The sequence below is a fragment of the Pygocentrus nattereri genome, chromosome 20, assembly GCF_015220715.1.
Source record: "Pygocentrus nattereri isolate fPygNat1 chromosome 20, fPygNat1.pri, whole genome shotgun sequence".
In the NCBI taxonomy this organism is placed as follows: Eukaryota; Metazoa; Chordata; class Actinopteri; order Characiformes; family Serrasalmidae; genus Pygocentrus; species Pygocentrus nattereri.
Genome location: NC_051230.1, coordinates 34,403,273 through 34,417,836, shown reverse-complemented (window position 1 = coordinate 34,417,836; position 14,564 = coordinate 34,403,273). Strand labels below are relative to the sequence as shown.

Genomic DNA, 14,564 nt, shown 5'->3' with positions numbered 1-14,564 from the left:
ACACCCACATCTGTCTATAAATCACCAAAATCTGTAAACAGTCAAAAATAAAGAAATGAAAAATGTGCAGTTTTGCCCTATTTAGCCACCAGAGGGCAGCAGTGTTAATAACCCTCAGCACTATGCTGATCAGACTGTACCAGCTAATAAACAGAATAAACTAATGAAATAAAAATGAGCTACAGTGAGGTGCCCAGTGGAGCAGAGCAGGGATGGTCCAGCTTGTCAGCGCTGTCAGCTGCAGTTATACAGTTTTATGCATACAGTCTGTAAGGAGAAGTTCTAAAGCGCTGGTTTATTTATCTAGAACAGTGTGAAAACTGAAGGAACCTGGTTCTTTAGGTACAAATGTAAGATGAATGTGGAGTCAAGGGGCCTTGAGGAATGACTTCAGCGAGACTGACAGGTGGTGAATGTACACACATTCAGGTTTTGAACTTTATTTCTCAGTGAAATAGTTACTGTAATTGCACTATATCAGCTATAGAAGTTGGCCCATGTATATAATAAAGTATATTATCTAATATAATACAATATAATACACAGACTGGCCACTTCATTATGTCCATCTCCTTGTATCTCCACTCATTGTCCAGCTTATCAGCTTCACTGTCCTTATACATACTCAAACAAATGAGTGTTACTACAAATCTTACATCATTAAACAATTTAAACAATGATTTAAACATTAAACTTTAATAAAAATGAAACATAAATTCAGAGAAGGGCGTTTTTATGACCTTTCACTTACATTAGCTTTGTAGCTTGAATGTAAAACTAGTGTGGTTCTTTTGTTTGTTGTACATGTATTTATTCTGTGTTTGTAAAAACTTTTACGAACATGATTTGCTTGTAAGAACATAATAAATATATGGAATCTTCCAATTTTCCTAACTTTCCAGAGAAGTTTGGATATTTTATAAAATGTAATAAAAACAAGAATCTGTCATTTATTCATGTTCCCAAACCTTTACACTGACAATCTTACAAATAAATGACTTTTAGGGTTTTGGTGACCAAACTGAGAGAATTTTGTAAATACAGACAAATGTGAACACACAAAAATAGGGATGAGGCATAATAAGAGTCCCTTTCCAGAAGGTAAAAGCTTTGTAAAGCTTGGTGGGTCCATGGGAAGCTCCTTGACTCCTGTCTGTTGTTGTTTATTCTTTTATTTTGTAACTTCCCCTCAAAGCTCTTATTCTAACACTGCACAGCAGCTTTAAGGCATTTGTCCTGTACCTTAAGACGATCGGCTCTCAAGTGAGCTGCTCTCATGAGTGTTGGGTTCACAGGTTCTGTTGAAGAACGTGGACGATATTCAGGTAACGCTGCTTTAAACCAACAGTCCAGCCACAGTGAAAAAACTGACCATCGCCACCGTTTGGCCTGTTTCAATGCGTCCACCCTTGATCCCCACTTCCCTAAAACAGATGTAAAGAAAGGAAAGTAAAACATTTCAGCTTGTCTGTACAGAAAGAGCGCAGAGTTCACAGCACAGCAGAAGGAAGGTAAGTTTATTACAGCTTATAGCAGCATGAGCAGCGTTTTAGGTTCTGGTCTGAATTTTAACTTCAACCAACTGTTGAACAGTTTTGTAAAATGGTGACGTGAAGCTGCACAGTAAAAAAATACAGATTAAATTAACCATGACATCAATGATGTTTTCTTAGCAAAATACTTTTTGTTGTAGTAGTAACAATAACAACAACAACAACAACAATAATAATATTAATAATAATAGTAATAATAGAATTTTGGGTTTGTATTGGTTTTACAACAAAGGCTTGATCCTGCCAGATCGAGACAGCAGGGGCGGAGCCTACTCAGTCAACTGAGAGGGACCAAATTGGTGGTGGAGGCTACGAAGGAGGAGAACGTTGGAACATAGGCACCTGAAAGCAGCAGAATAGGTACGTAAGTTGAGTCATTTTAGAGACTGATGTAGGCCTGTGAATGGTCAGGAGTAGACTAATGGATGAATGAAGTTGCATTAGAGTTCTTCCTGGAAGTACCTTCACTAAAGCTTTGAAGGTTCTTTAGTAAAGACAATGGAAGGTCTTTCAAATTGATGGAGAATTTGTTGTAGCTACGTTTTTCATATGGAACCTTTTTGAAAATGGTTCAAACAGGGTTCTTCTGTTATTACGATGTCAAGGTTATGACACCAGCATAACCCTTTTTGGTGCTCCATAGAAACATTTTCAAAAAGGTTCTATATAAACCATATACAACACATTCTCCATCAGTCTGAAGAACCATTGGTCTATATAAATCCATTTATGCATGTAAATGGATCTTTGATGGTTTGTATTTCTACAGAACCTCTGCTTTTACTAAGAAACCACTGAAGAACCGTCTTTCTTAAGAGTTTCTGACATGGAAGGTCAGACAAAAACATACTTATATGTGAGGTTTTACTGTGTTAGAACTAAGTTTACTATGTTAGGGAGTTTGTTTAATACTGACAACATGAAAAACTGTGTGCTTTATTAACTTACAATACTGGACTGGTGAAAATACGGCACACCAGTGGTTTATCTTACGCTCATTTGAGGAAACAATATGCTGACATAACAGTTACATTTATGACATTTTAGTAGATGCAATTATCCGGAGTCACTTTCGCACAGGGAGGTGAAGGTAGTGTTAGGAGTTTAGCCCAAGGACTCTTATCGGTGTAGTGTAGATGTTACCCACCACACTAAACCAACCCCCCAGTTCAGTTCTAATGTACCCCTGTTTTTGTACATTGGTGAGAATCCCCTGGATGAGTTTCCTGTTCAGCAGAATCAGCGATTACACCAAACCTTTCACCTTGTGAGCAGTTTTACCTCATTCTGTCCTAAACACGATGCATCAGACAGTTTCATATCACAAGATGTCATGAAAGTGGTTGATATTTCAACATTTCCTTTCGCTGATGAAGCAGACCAGTGGGCAGTCTGTCTGAAACTGGAACCGTCATCAGCGACAGGTTACAGAAACGGTTAGAAGAGGATCAGACCAGATTGGCCAAGTTCTAGCCCCACAGCCCTATGTAACAGGGCTTTCCAGTTACTGCAGACCTTTGTACCTTTGTACCATGAACCTCTATTAGCTCATTTAATCCCTTTCATTTTCTTTCAGGACATTAGAGGAACAGATGTACATGCATTAATATCCACTTTTGTCAGAGAACAGCCTTCAATTTTCTTCACTTTTATGTAGTTTCCAAGTTATTCATGTTTAAGCTCCAGGAAAAAACAGAAAAGAATATATTGATCAGAAAATGGCACAATAGCCTTAAATTAAATATACAATCAAAATTTAGTAATGGAATAGAATAGAAATAAAAATGCAATTTTGTTGTTGTTGTCGTCTGAACTAATAATTTCATTTTCCAGGGTTAATTTAACCATTGTTGGTTAAATCGATTAACCAAAGCATTTAACGTAAGTGTACTAAGTGATAAGACAATGCAGCCTTGGAGGAAAGACAACACAGATTTAATAAATAAATGAGGAAAGACACCCAGTTTGCCAGTAGACAGAGCCCATACAGTCTCTTTAGCTGCTGATGGCAAAAGACTACATTTAAACTAATATTCAGTAAATTATGATACAGAAATCAAGTTCTCCTCTCTCAAAACTCTCGAGTAATGTGAGATACATCCTGTTTTAGTAAAACAGACGTCATTTACTTCTCTATGCATCTCTTGACTAGGTGGAAATCCCACAAGAGTTGGAAAAGCACAGTAGGCCTAAGTAACTTTAATGAATTGGCTGTTATAACACTTGGGATAACTGTTATAACACTTGGGATAACTGGGTTCTTCAATTCAATTGAATTGAACTTTATTGTCATTATAAGCTGAATATCGCTGTTAGGCTGAAATGTGTTCTCATAAATACAGTAACTGTCTGACATGCCAGCCCTCCAAATGTGGGTGTTTTTTTTGTAGTGCAGACAAAATCTATAAGATGGAGTTATTTATGTAATTGAAAAGTTTCAAATAAATAATAAAATCCATAAGCAAAACTTTAAGCATCCAAAAGCTCAAAATTTGTTACAAATATAAATAATGAGAGTTGAATCAAACCTAAGATTACTACTCATTTTCACTCATTCTGATATAAATGCATTACCCATTTGGCCAGTTTGCTGATGTATTTTTGCTACTGGAATATTTCTTTTGCTTCTGACTTTTGGCACTTTTAAAAAGGGGGCGGGTCTTAAAAGAAAGTGTTAACCTCTCTAACTCATTTGGAGTAACAGGTCTTCTGAACACGTAGCCACGTCCACTCAGTGAGCCATGATCTGCCTTGAACATGGCAGTGCGCTTCATATTGTAGAGTATTGCAGGAGTACTATAGTACAGTACTGTGTAGTATTGCAGCAGTAGTACAGTACAGCACTGTGTAGTATTGCAGCAGTAGTACAGTACAGTACTGTGTAGTATTGCAGCAGTAGTACAGTACAGCACTGTGTAGTATTGCAGGAGTACTATAGTACAGTACTGTGTAGTATTGCAGCAGTAGTACAGTACAGCACTGTGTAGTAGTGCAGCAGTAGTACAGTACAGTACTGTGTAGTATTGCAGCAGTAGTATAGTACAGCACTGTGTAGTATTGCAGCAGTAGTACAGTACTGTGTAATATTGCAGCAGTAGTACAGTACAGCACTGTGTAGTATTGCAGCAGTAGTATAGTACAGCACTGTGTAGTATTGCAGCAGTAGTACAGTACTGTGTAATATTGCAGCAGTAGTACAGTACAGCACTGTGTAGTATTGCAGCAGTTGTACAGTACAGCACTGTGTAGTAGTGCAGCAGTAGTACAGTACAGCACTGTGTAGTATCGCAGCAGTAGTACAGTATAGTACTGTGTAGTATTGCAGCAGTAGTACAGTACAGCACTGTGTAGTATTGCAGGAGTACTATAGTACAGTACTGTGTAGTATTGCAGCAGTAGTACAGTACAGCACTGTGTAATATTGCAGCAGTAGTACAGTACAGTACTGTGTAGTATTGCAGCAGTAGTACAGTACAGCACTGTGTAGTATTGCAGCAGTAGTACAGTACTGTGTAATATTGCAGCAGTAGTACAGTACAGCACTGTGTAGTATTGCAGCAGTAGTACAGTACAGCACTGTGTAGTAGTGCAGCAGTAGTACAGTACAGCACTGTGTAGTATCGCAGCAGTAGTACAGTATAGCACTGTGTAGTATTGCAGCAGTAGTACAGTACAGCACTGTGTAGTATCGCAGCAGTAGTACAGTACAGCACTGTGTAGTAGTGCAGCAGTAGTACAGTACAGCACTGTGTAGTATCGCAGCAGTAGTACAGTACAGCACTGTGTAGTAGTGCAGCAGTAGTACAGTACAGCACTGTGTAGTATCGCAGCAGTAGTACAGTATAGCACTGTATAGTATTGCAGCAGTAGTACAGTACAGCACTGTGTAGTATTGCAGCAGTAGTACAGTATAGCACTGTGTAGTATTGCAGCAGTAGTACAGTACAGTACTGTGTAGTAGTGCAGCAGTAGTACAGTACAGCACTGTGTAGTATTGCAGCAGTAGTACAGTATAGCACTGTGTAGTATTGCAGCAGTAGTACAGTATAGCACTGTGTAGTATTGCAGGAGTACTATAGTACAGTACTGTGTAGTATTGCAGCAGTAGTACAGTACAGCACTGTGTAGTAGTGCAGCAGTAGTACAGTACAGCACTGTGTAGTATTGCAGCAGTAGTATAGTACAGCACTGTGTAGTATCGCAGCAGTAGTACAGTATAGCACTGTGTAGTATTGCAGCAGTAGTACAGTACAGTAATGTGTAGTAGTGCAGCAGTAGTACAGTACAGCACTGTGTAGTATTGCAGCAGTAGTACAGTATAGCACTGTGTAGTATTGCAGCAGTAGTACAGTACAGTACTGTGTAGTAGTGCAGCAGTAGTACAGTACAGCACTGTGTAGTATTGCAGCAGTAGTACAGTACAGTACTGTGTAGTAGTGCAGCAGTAGTACAGTATAGCACTGTGTAGTATTGCAGCAGTAGTATAGTACGGTACGGTGTAGTATTGCAGCAGTAGTACAGTACAGGACTGTGTAGTATTGCAGCAGTAGTATAGTACAGCACTGTGTAGTATTGCAGCAGTAGTACAGTACTGTGTAATATTGCAGCAGTAGTACAGTACAGCACTGTGTAGTATTGCAGCAGTAGTACAGTACAGCACTGTGTAGTATCGCAGCAGTAGTACAGTATAGTACTGTGTAGTATTGCAGCAGTAGTACAGTACAGCACTGTGTAGTATTGCAGGAGTAGTACAGTACAGCACTGTGTAGTATTGCAGCAGTAGTACAGTACAGTACTGTGTAGTATTGCAGCAGTAGTACAGTACAGCACTGTGTAGTATTGCAGCAGTAGCATAGTACAGCACTGTGTAGTATTGCAGCAGTAGTACAGTACTGTGTAATATTGCAGCAGTAGTACAGTACAGCACTGTGTAGTATTGCAGCAGTAGTACAGTACAGCACTGTGTAGTAGTGCAGCAGTAGTACAGTACAGCACTGTGTAGTATCGCAGCAGTAGTACAGTATAGCACTGTAAAGTATTGCAGCAGTAGTACAGTACAGCACTGTGTAGTATCGCAGCAGTAGTACAGTATAGCACTGTGTAGTATTGCAGCAGTAGTACAGTACAGCACTGTGTAGTATTGCAGCAGTAGTACAGTACAGTACTGTGTAGTAGTGCAGCAGTAGTACAGTACAGCACTGTGTAGTATTGCAGCAGTAGTACAGTATAGCACTGTGTAGTATTGCAGCATTAGTACAGTATAGCACTGTGTAGTATTGCAGGAGTACTATAGTACAGTACTGTGTAGTATTGCAGCAGTAGTACAGTACAGCACTGTGTAGTATTGCAGCAGTAGTATAGTACGGTACGGTGTAGTATTGCAGCAGTAGTACAGTACAGCACTGTGTAGTATTGCAGCAGTAGTATAGTACAGCACTGTGTAGTATCGCAGCAGTAGTACAGTACAGTGTAATATTGCAGCAGTAGTACAGTACAGTAATGTGTAGTAGTGCAGCAGTAGTACAGTACAGCACTGTGTAGTATTGCAGCAGTAGTACAGTATAGCACTGTGTAGTATTGCAGCAGTAGTACAGTACAGTACTGTGTAGTAGTGCAGCAGTAGTACAGTACAGCACTGTGTAGTATTGCAGCAGTAGTACAGTACAGTACTGTAGTATTGCAGCAGTAGTACAGTACAGTACTGTGTAGTATTGCAGCAGTAGTACAGTACAGTACTGTGTAGTAGTGCAGCAGTAGTACAGTATAGCACTGTGTAGTATTGCAGCAGTAGTATAGTACGGTACGGTGTAGTATTGCAGCAGTAGTACAGTACAGCACTGTGTAGTATTGCAGCAGTAGTACAGTACAGTACTGTGTAGTATTGCAGCAGTAGTATAGTACAGCACTGTGTAGTATTGCAGCAGTAGTAAAGTATAGCACTGCGTAGTATTGCAGCAGTAGTACAGTATAGCACTGTGTAGTATTGCAGCAGTAGTACAGTACAGCACTGCGTAGTATTGCAGCAGTAGTACAGTATAGCACTGCGTAGTATTGCAGCAGTAGTACAGTACAGTACTGTGTAGTATTGCAGCAGTAGTACAGTACAGCACTGTGTAGTATTGCAGCAGTAGTACAGTAAAGCACTGTGTAGTATTGCAGCAGTAGTACAGTACAGCACTGCGTAGTATTGCAGCAGTAGCATAGTACAGCACTGTGTAGTATTGCAGCAGTAGTACAGTACTGTGTAATATTGCAGCAGTAGTACAGTACAGCACTGTGTAGTATTGCAGCAGTAGTACAGTACAGCACTGTGTAGTAGTGCAGCAGTAGTACAGTACAGCACTGTGTAGTATCGCAGCAGTAGTACAGTATAGCACTGTAAAGTATTGCAGCAGTAGTACAGTACAGCACTGTGTAGTATCGCAGCAGTAGTACAGTATAGCACTGTGTAGTATTGCAGCAGTAGTACAGTACAGCACTGTGTAGTATTGCAGCAGTAGTACAGTATAGCACTGTGTAGTATTGCAGGAGTACTATAGTACAGTACTGTGTAGTATTGCAGCAGTAGTACAGTACAGCACTGTGTAGTATTGCAGCAGTAGTATAGTACGGTACGGTGTAGTATTGCAGCAGTAGTACAGTACAGCACTGTGTAGTATTGCAGCAGTAGTATAGTACAGCACTGTGTAGTATCGCAGCAGTAGTACAGTACAGTGTAATATTGCAGCAGTAGTACAGTACAGTAATGTGTAGTAGTGCAGCAGTAGTACAGTACAGCACTGTGTAGTATTGCAGCAGTAGTACAGTATAGCACTGTGTAGTATTGCAGCAGTAGTACAGTACAGTACTGAGTAGTAGTGCAGCAGTAGTACAGTACAGCACTGTGTAGTATTGCAGCAGTAGTACAGTACAGTACTGTAGTATTGCAGCAGTAGTACAGTACAGTACTGTGTAGTAGTGCAGCAGTAGTACAGTATAGCACTGTGTAGTATTGCAGCAGTAGTATAGTACGGTACGGTGTAGTATTGCAGCAGTAGTATAGTACAGCACTGTGTAGTATTGCAGCAGTAGTAAAGTATAGCACTGCGTAGTATTGCAGCAGTAGTACAGTACAGCACTGCGTAGTATTGCAGCAGTAGTACAGTATAGCACTGCGTAGTATTGCAGCAGTAGTACAGTACAGTACTGTGTAGTATTGCAGCAGTAGTACAGTATAGCACTGTGTAGTATTGCAGCAGTAGTACAGTACAGCATTGTGTAGTATTGCAGCAGTAGTACAGTAAAGCACTGTGTAGTATTGCAGCAGTAGTACAGGACAGCACTGTGTAGTAGTGCAGCAGTAGTACAGTACAGCACTGCGTAGTATTGCAGCAGTAGCATAGTACAGCACTGTGTAGTATTGCAGCAGTAGTACAGTACTGTGTAATATTGCAGCAGTAGTACAGTACAGTATAGCACTGCGTAGTATTGCAGCAGTAGTACAGTACAGTACTGTGTAGTATTGCAGCAGTAGTACAGTATAGCACTGCGTAGTATTGCAGCAGTAGTACAGTACAGTACTGTGTAGTATTGCAGCAGTAGTACAGTATAGCACTGTGTAGTATTGCAGCAGTAGTACAGTACAGCATTGTGTAGTATTGCAGCAGTAGTACAGTAAAGCACTGTGTAGTATTGCAGCAGTAGTACAGTACAGCACTGCGTAGTATTGCAGCAGTAGCATAGTACAGCACTGTGTAGTATTGCAGCAGTAGTACAGTACTGTGTAATATTGCAGCAGTAGTACAGTACAGTATAGCACTGCGTAGTATTGCAGCAGTAGTACAGTACAGTACTGTGTAGTATTGCAGCAGTAGTACAGTATAGCACTGTGTAGTATTGCAGCAGTAGTACAGTACAGCATTGTGTAGTATTGCAGCAGTAGTACAGTATAGCACTGTGTAGTATTGCAGCAGTAGTACAGTACAGCACTGTGTAGTATTGCAGCAGTAGTACAGTAAAGCACTGTGTAGTATTGCAGCAGTAGTACAGTACAGCACTGTGTAGTAGTGCAGCAGTAGTACAGTACAGCACTGCGTAGTATTGCAGCAGTAGTATAGTACGGTACGGTGTAGTATTGCAGCAGTAGTAAAGTACAGCACTGTGTAGTATTGCAGCAGTAGTACAGTACAGTACTGTGTAGTAGTGCAGCAGTAGTATAGTACAGCACTGTGTAGTATTGCAGCAGTAGTAAAGTATAGCACTGCGTAGTATTGCAGCAGTAGTACAGTATAGCCCTGTGTAGTATTGCAGCAGTAGTACAGTACAGCACTGCGTAGTATTGCAGCAGTAGTACAGTATAGCACTGCGTCGTATTGCAGCAGTAGTACAGTACAGTACTGTGTAGTATTGCAGCAGTAGTACAGTATAGCACTGTGTAGTATTGCAGCAGTAGTACAGTACAGCATTGTGTAGTATTGCAGCAGTAGTACAGTATAGCACTGTGTAGTATTGCAGCAGTAGTACAGTACAGTACTGTGTAGTAGTGCAGCAGTAGTACAGTACAGCACTGTGTAGTATTGCAGCAGTAGTACAGTACAGTACTGTGTAGTAGTGCAGCAGTAGTACAGTACAGCACTGTGTAGTATTGCAGCAGTAGTACAGTACAGTACTGTGTAGTATTGCAGCAGTAGTACAGTACAGCATTGTGTAGTATTGCAGCAGTAGTACAGTATAGCACTGTGTAGTATTGCAGCAGTAGTATAGTACGGTACGGTGTAGTATTGCAGCAGTAGTACAGTACAGCACTGTGTAGTATTGCAGCAGTAGTACAGTACAGTACTGTGTAGTAGTGCAGCAGTAGTATAGTACAGCACTGTGTAGTATTGCAGCAGTAGTAAAGTATAGCACTGCGTAGTATTGCAGCAGTAGTACAGTATAGCACTGTGTAGTATTGCAGCAGTAGTACAGTACAGCACTGTGTAGTATTGCAGCAGTAGTATAGTACGGTACGGTGTAGTATTGCAGCAGTAGTACAGTACAGCACTGTGTAGTATTGCAGCAGTAGTACAGTACAGTACTGTGTAGTAGTGCAGCAGTAGTATAGTACAGCACTGTGTAGTATTGCAGCAGTAGTAAAGTATAGCACTGCGTAGTATTGCAGCAGTAGTACAGTATAGCACTGTGTAGTATTGCAGCAGTAGTACAGTACAGCACTGCGTAGTATTGCAGCAGTAGTACAGTATAGCACTGCGTAGTATTGCAGCAGTAGTACAGTACAGCACTGTGTAGTATTGCAGCAGTAGTACAGTATAGCACTGTGTAGTATTGCAGCAGTAGTACAGTACAGCATTGTGTAGTATTGCAGCAGTAGTACAGTATAGCACTGTGTAGTATTGCAGCAGTAGTACAGTACAGCACTGTGTAGTATTGCAGCAGTAGTACAGTACAGCACTGCGTAGTATTGCAGCAGTAGTACAGTATAGCACTGCGTAGTATTGCAGCAGTAGTACAGTACAGCACTGTGTAGTATTGCAGCAGTAGTACAGTATAGCACTGTGTAGTCTTGCAGCAGTAGTACAGTACAGCACTGTGTAGTATTGCAGGAGTACTATAGTACAGTACTGTGTAGTATTGCAGCAGTAGTACAGTACAGCACTGTGTAGTATTGCAGCATTAGTACAGTACAGCACTGTGTAGTAGTGCAGCAGTAGTACAGTACAGCACTGTGTAGTATCGCAGCAGTAGTATAGTACAGCACTGTGTAGTATCGCAGCAGTAGTACAGTATAGCACTGTGTAGTATTGCAGCAGTAGTACAGTACAGTACTGTGTAGTAGTGCAGCAGTAGTACAGTACAGCACTGTGTAGTATTGCAGCAGTAGTACAGTATAGCACTGTGTAGTATTGCAGCAGTAGTACAGTACAGTACTGTGTAGTAGTGCAGCAATAGTACAGTACAGTACTGTAGTATTGCAGCAGTAGTACAGTACAGTACTGTGTAGTATTGCAGCAGTAGTACAGTACAGCACTGTGTAGTATTGCAGCAGTAGTACAGTACAGTACTGTGTAGTAGTGCAGCAGTAGTACAGTATAGCACTGTGTAGTATTGCAGCAGTAGTATAGTACAGTACTATGTAGTATTGCAGCAGTAGTACAGTACAGCACTGTGTAGTATTGCAGCAGTAGTACAGTACAGCACTGTGTAATATTGCAGCAGTAGTACAGTATAGTAATATGTAGTATTGCAGCAGTAGTACAGCACAGTACTGTGTAGTAGTGCAGCAGTAGTATAGTACAGCACTGTGTAGTATTGCAGCAGTAGTAAAGTATAGCACTGCGTAGTATTGCAGCAGTAGTACAGTACAGTACTGTGTAGTATTGCAGCAGTAGTACAGTACAGCACTGTGTAGTATTTCAGCAGTAGTAAAGTATAGCACTGGGTAGTATTGCAGCAGTAGCACAGTACAGCACTGTGTAGTATTGCAGGAGTACTATAGTACAGTACTGTGTAGTATTGCAGCAGTAGTACAGTACAGCAATGTGTAGTATTGCAGCAGTAGTACAGTACAGCACTGTGTAGTATTGCAGGAGTACTATAGTACAGTACTGTGTAGTATTGCAGCAGTAGTACAGTACAGCACTGTGTAGTAGTGCAGCAGTAGTACAGTACAGCACTGTGTAGTATTGCAGCAGTAGTATAGTATAGCACTGTGTAGTATTGCAGCAGTAGTACAGTATAGCACTGTGTAGTATTGCAGCAGTAGTACAGTACAGTACTGTGTAGTAGTGCAGCAGTAGTACAGTACAGCACTGTGTAGTATTGCAGCAGTAGTACAGTATAGCACTGTGTAGTATTGCAGCAGTAGTACAGTACTGTGTAATATTGCAGCAGTAGTACGGTACAGTACTGTGTAGTATTGCAGCAGTAGTAAAGTATAGCACTGCATAGTATTGCAGCAGTAGTACAGTACAGCACTGTGTAGTATTGCAGCAGTAGTAAAGTATAGCACTGTGTAGTATTGCAGCAGTAGTACAGTACAGCACTGTGTAGTATTGCAGCAGTAGTACAGTACAGTACTGTGTAGTAGTGCAGCAGTAGTACAGTACAGCACTGTGTAGTATTGCAGCAGTAGTACAGTACAGTACTGTAGTATTGCAGCTGTAGTACAGTACAGAACTGTGTAGTATTGCAGCAGTAGTACAGTACAGTACTGTGTAGTAGTGCAGCAGTAGTACAGTATAGCACTGTGTAGTATTGCAGCAGTAGTATAGTACGGTACGGTGTAGTATTGCAGCAGTAGTACAGTACAGCACTGTGTAGTATTGCAGCAGTAGTATAGTATAGCACTGTGTAGTATTGCAGCAGTAGTATAGTACAGTACTGTGTAGTATTGCAGCAGTAGTATAGTACAGCACTGTGTAGTATTGCAGCAGTAGTACAGTACAGCACTGTGTAGTATTGCAGCAGTAGTATAGTACAGTACTGTGCAATATTGCAGCAGTAGTACAGTACAGAACTGTGTAGTATTGCAGCAGTAGTACAGTACAGTACTGTGTAGTAGTGCAGCAGTAGTACAGTATAGCACTGTGTAGTATTGCAGCAGTAGTATAGTACGGTACGGTGTAGTATTGCAGCAGTAGTACAGTACAGCACTGTGTAGTATTGCAGCAGTAGTATAGTACAGTACTGTGTAGTATTGCAGCAGTAGTACAGTACTGTGCAATATTGCAGCAGTAGTACAGTACAGCACTGTGTAGTATTGCAGCAGTAGTATAGTATAGCACTGTGTAGTATTGCAGCAGTAGTATAGTACAGCACTGTGTAGTATTGCAGCAGTAGTACAGTACAGCACTGTGTAGTATTGCAGCAGTAGTATAGTACAGTACTGTGCAATATTGCAGCAGTAGTACAGTACAGTACTGTGTAGTATTGCAGCAGTAGTACAGTACAGCACTGTGTAGTATTGCAGCAGTAGTATAGTACAGTACTGTGTAGTATTCCAGCAGTAGTATAGTACAGTACTGTGTAGTATTGCAGCAGTAGTACAGTACAGCACTGTGTAGTATTGCAGCAGTAGTACAGTACATTTTACAGTACAGTTTACATTCTTCACTGCCCAAAAATAACAGATATATCATTTTTTACGGGTCGACACAGGACCACGACTTTGTCTTTTTGAATTTTGACATTGTAAGCTGCTGATTACAATCAGTCCAGGACAGTTTTCATCTATATATTTAAATTAAAATGTATTGTTGTGTTCAAGAATGTATGACATGCAGGAATATGAGGATTAACATATTGGTGTTAATCTATGGAAATCATCATGGAATATAATCATTAACACAGTGACCCCTGGTCAGTACTGATGGTGTGTGTGTCTGTAGGTCAGTCATGGAGTCCTGTAGTTCTGCTCTCTGTGTCCTGATCCTACCGATGACTACACTAACTACTGGTAAGAACACCATTAGAGCTTTTGTTGGTGAATAATCATTTTCTGTAAACTCAGCATTTTCCCACTGGTTCCTGCATCATCTATTTGCATATTGTTTTAATTGTTTTCCTCTCCCTCTTCATGTTGTCTGGCTTGGCTTCCATTGTGTGTTAAAGCCATAATTAATCTCCTAGCCACACTGGGCTGTTAGTTCACGTTACTCTATAACCTACTGCTTAGTGTAACGAGGACTCAGTAACACAATAACAACAAAGCGCTGTAGATTTAACTGATCTATTAAATTTGCATTCTTAGATTAATGGAACACAACTGTATTTTGAATTTTGACGAAACACATTAAAACGATCCACCCAGTTAACTAGGACTCACTTGAGTAACTGATCAACAGATCATCTCAAAAGCTGCCTAAGACAGTTGTGTGGAACCATTTGACATGACATTACAGGATGGTAGATCTAGAACATGGTGGAACACATACAGCATGGTAGACCTAGAATGTAGAGAACACATACAGGAAAATGTTGGATGTGTTGTGTTAAGTGATACTTTTTTAAATCCCACAAACGGGGAAATTCCAC

The 14,564-nt window shown here is 40.6% G+C and overlaps 1 long non-coding RNA gene across 1 annotated transcript; it reads left to right on the top strand.

Moving 5' to 3' along the window:
* The first annotated feature begins 1,457 nt into the window (after positions 1-1,457).
* Positions 1,458-13,965, top strand: LOC119261751. The gene is made up of 3 exons (XR_005129169.1): positions 1,458-1,511; positions 1,786-1,913; positions 13,919-13,965. It is a non-coding gene; the product is annotated as an uncharacterized LOC119261751 (long non-coding RNA).
* The last annotated feature ends 599 nt before the right edge of the window (positions 13,966-14,564 follow it).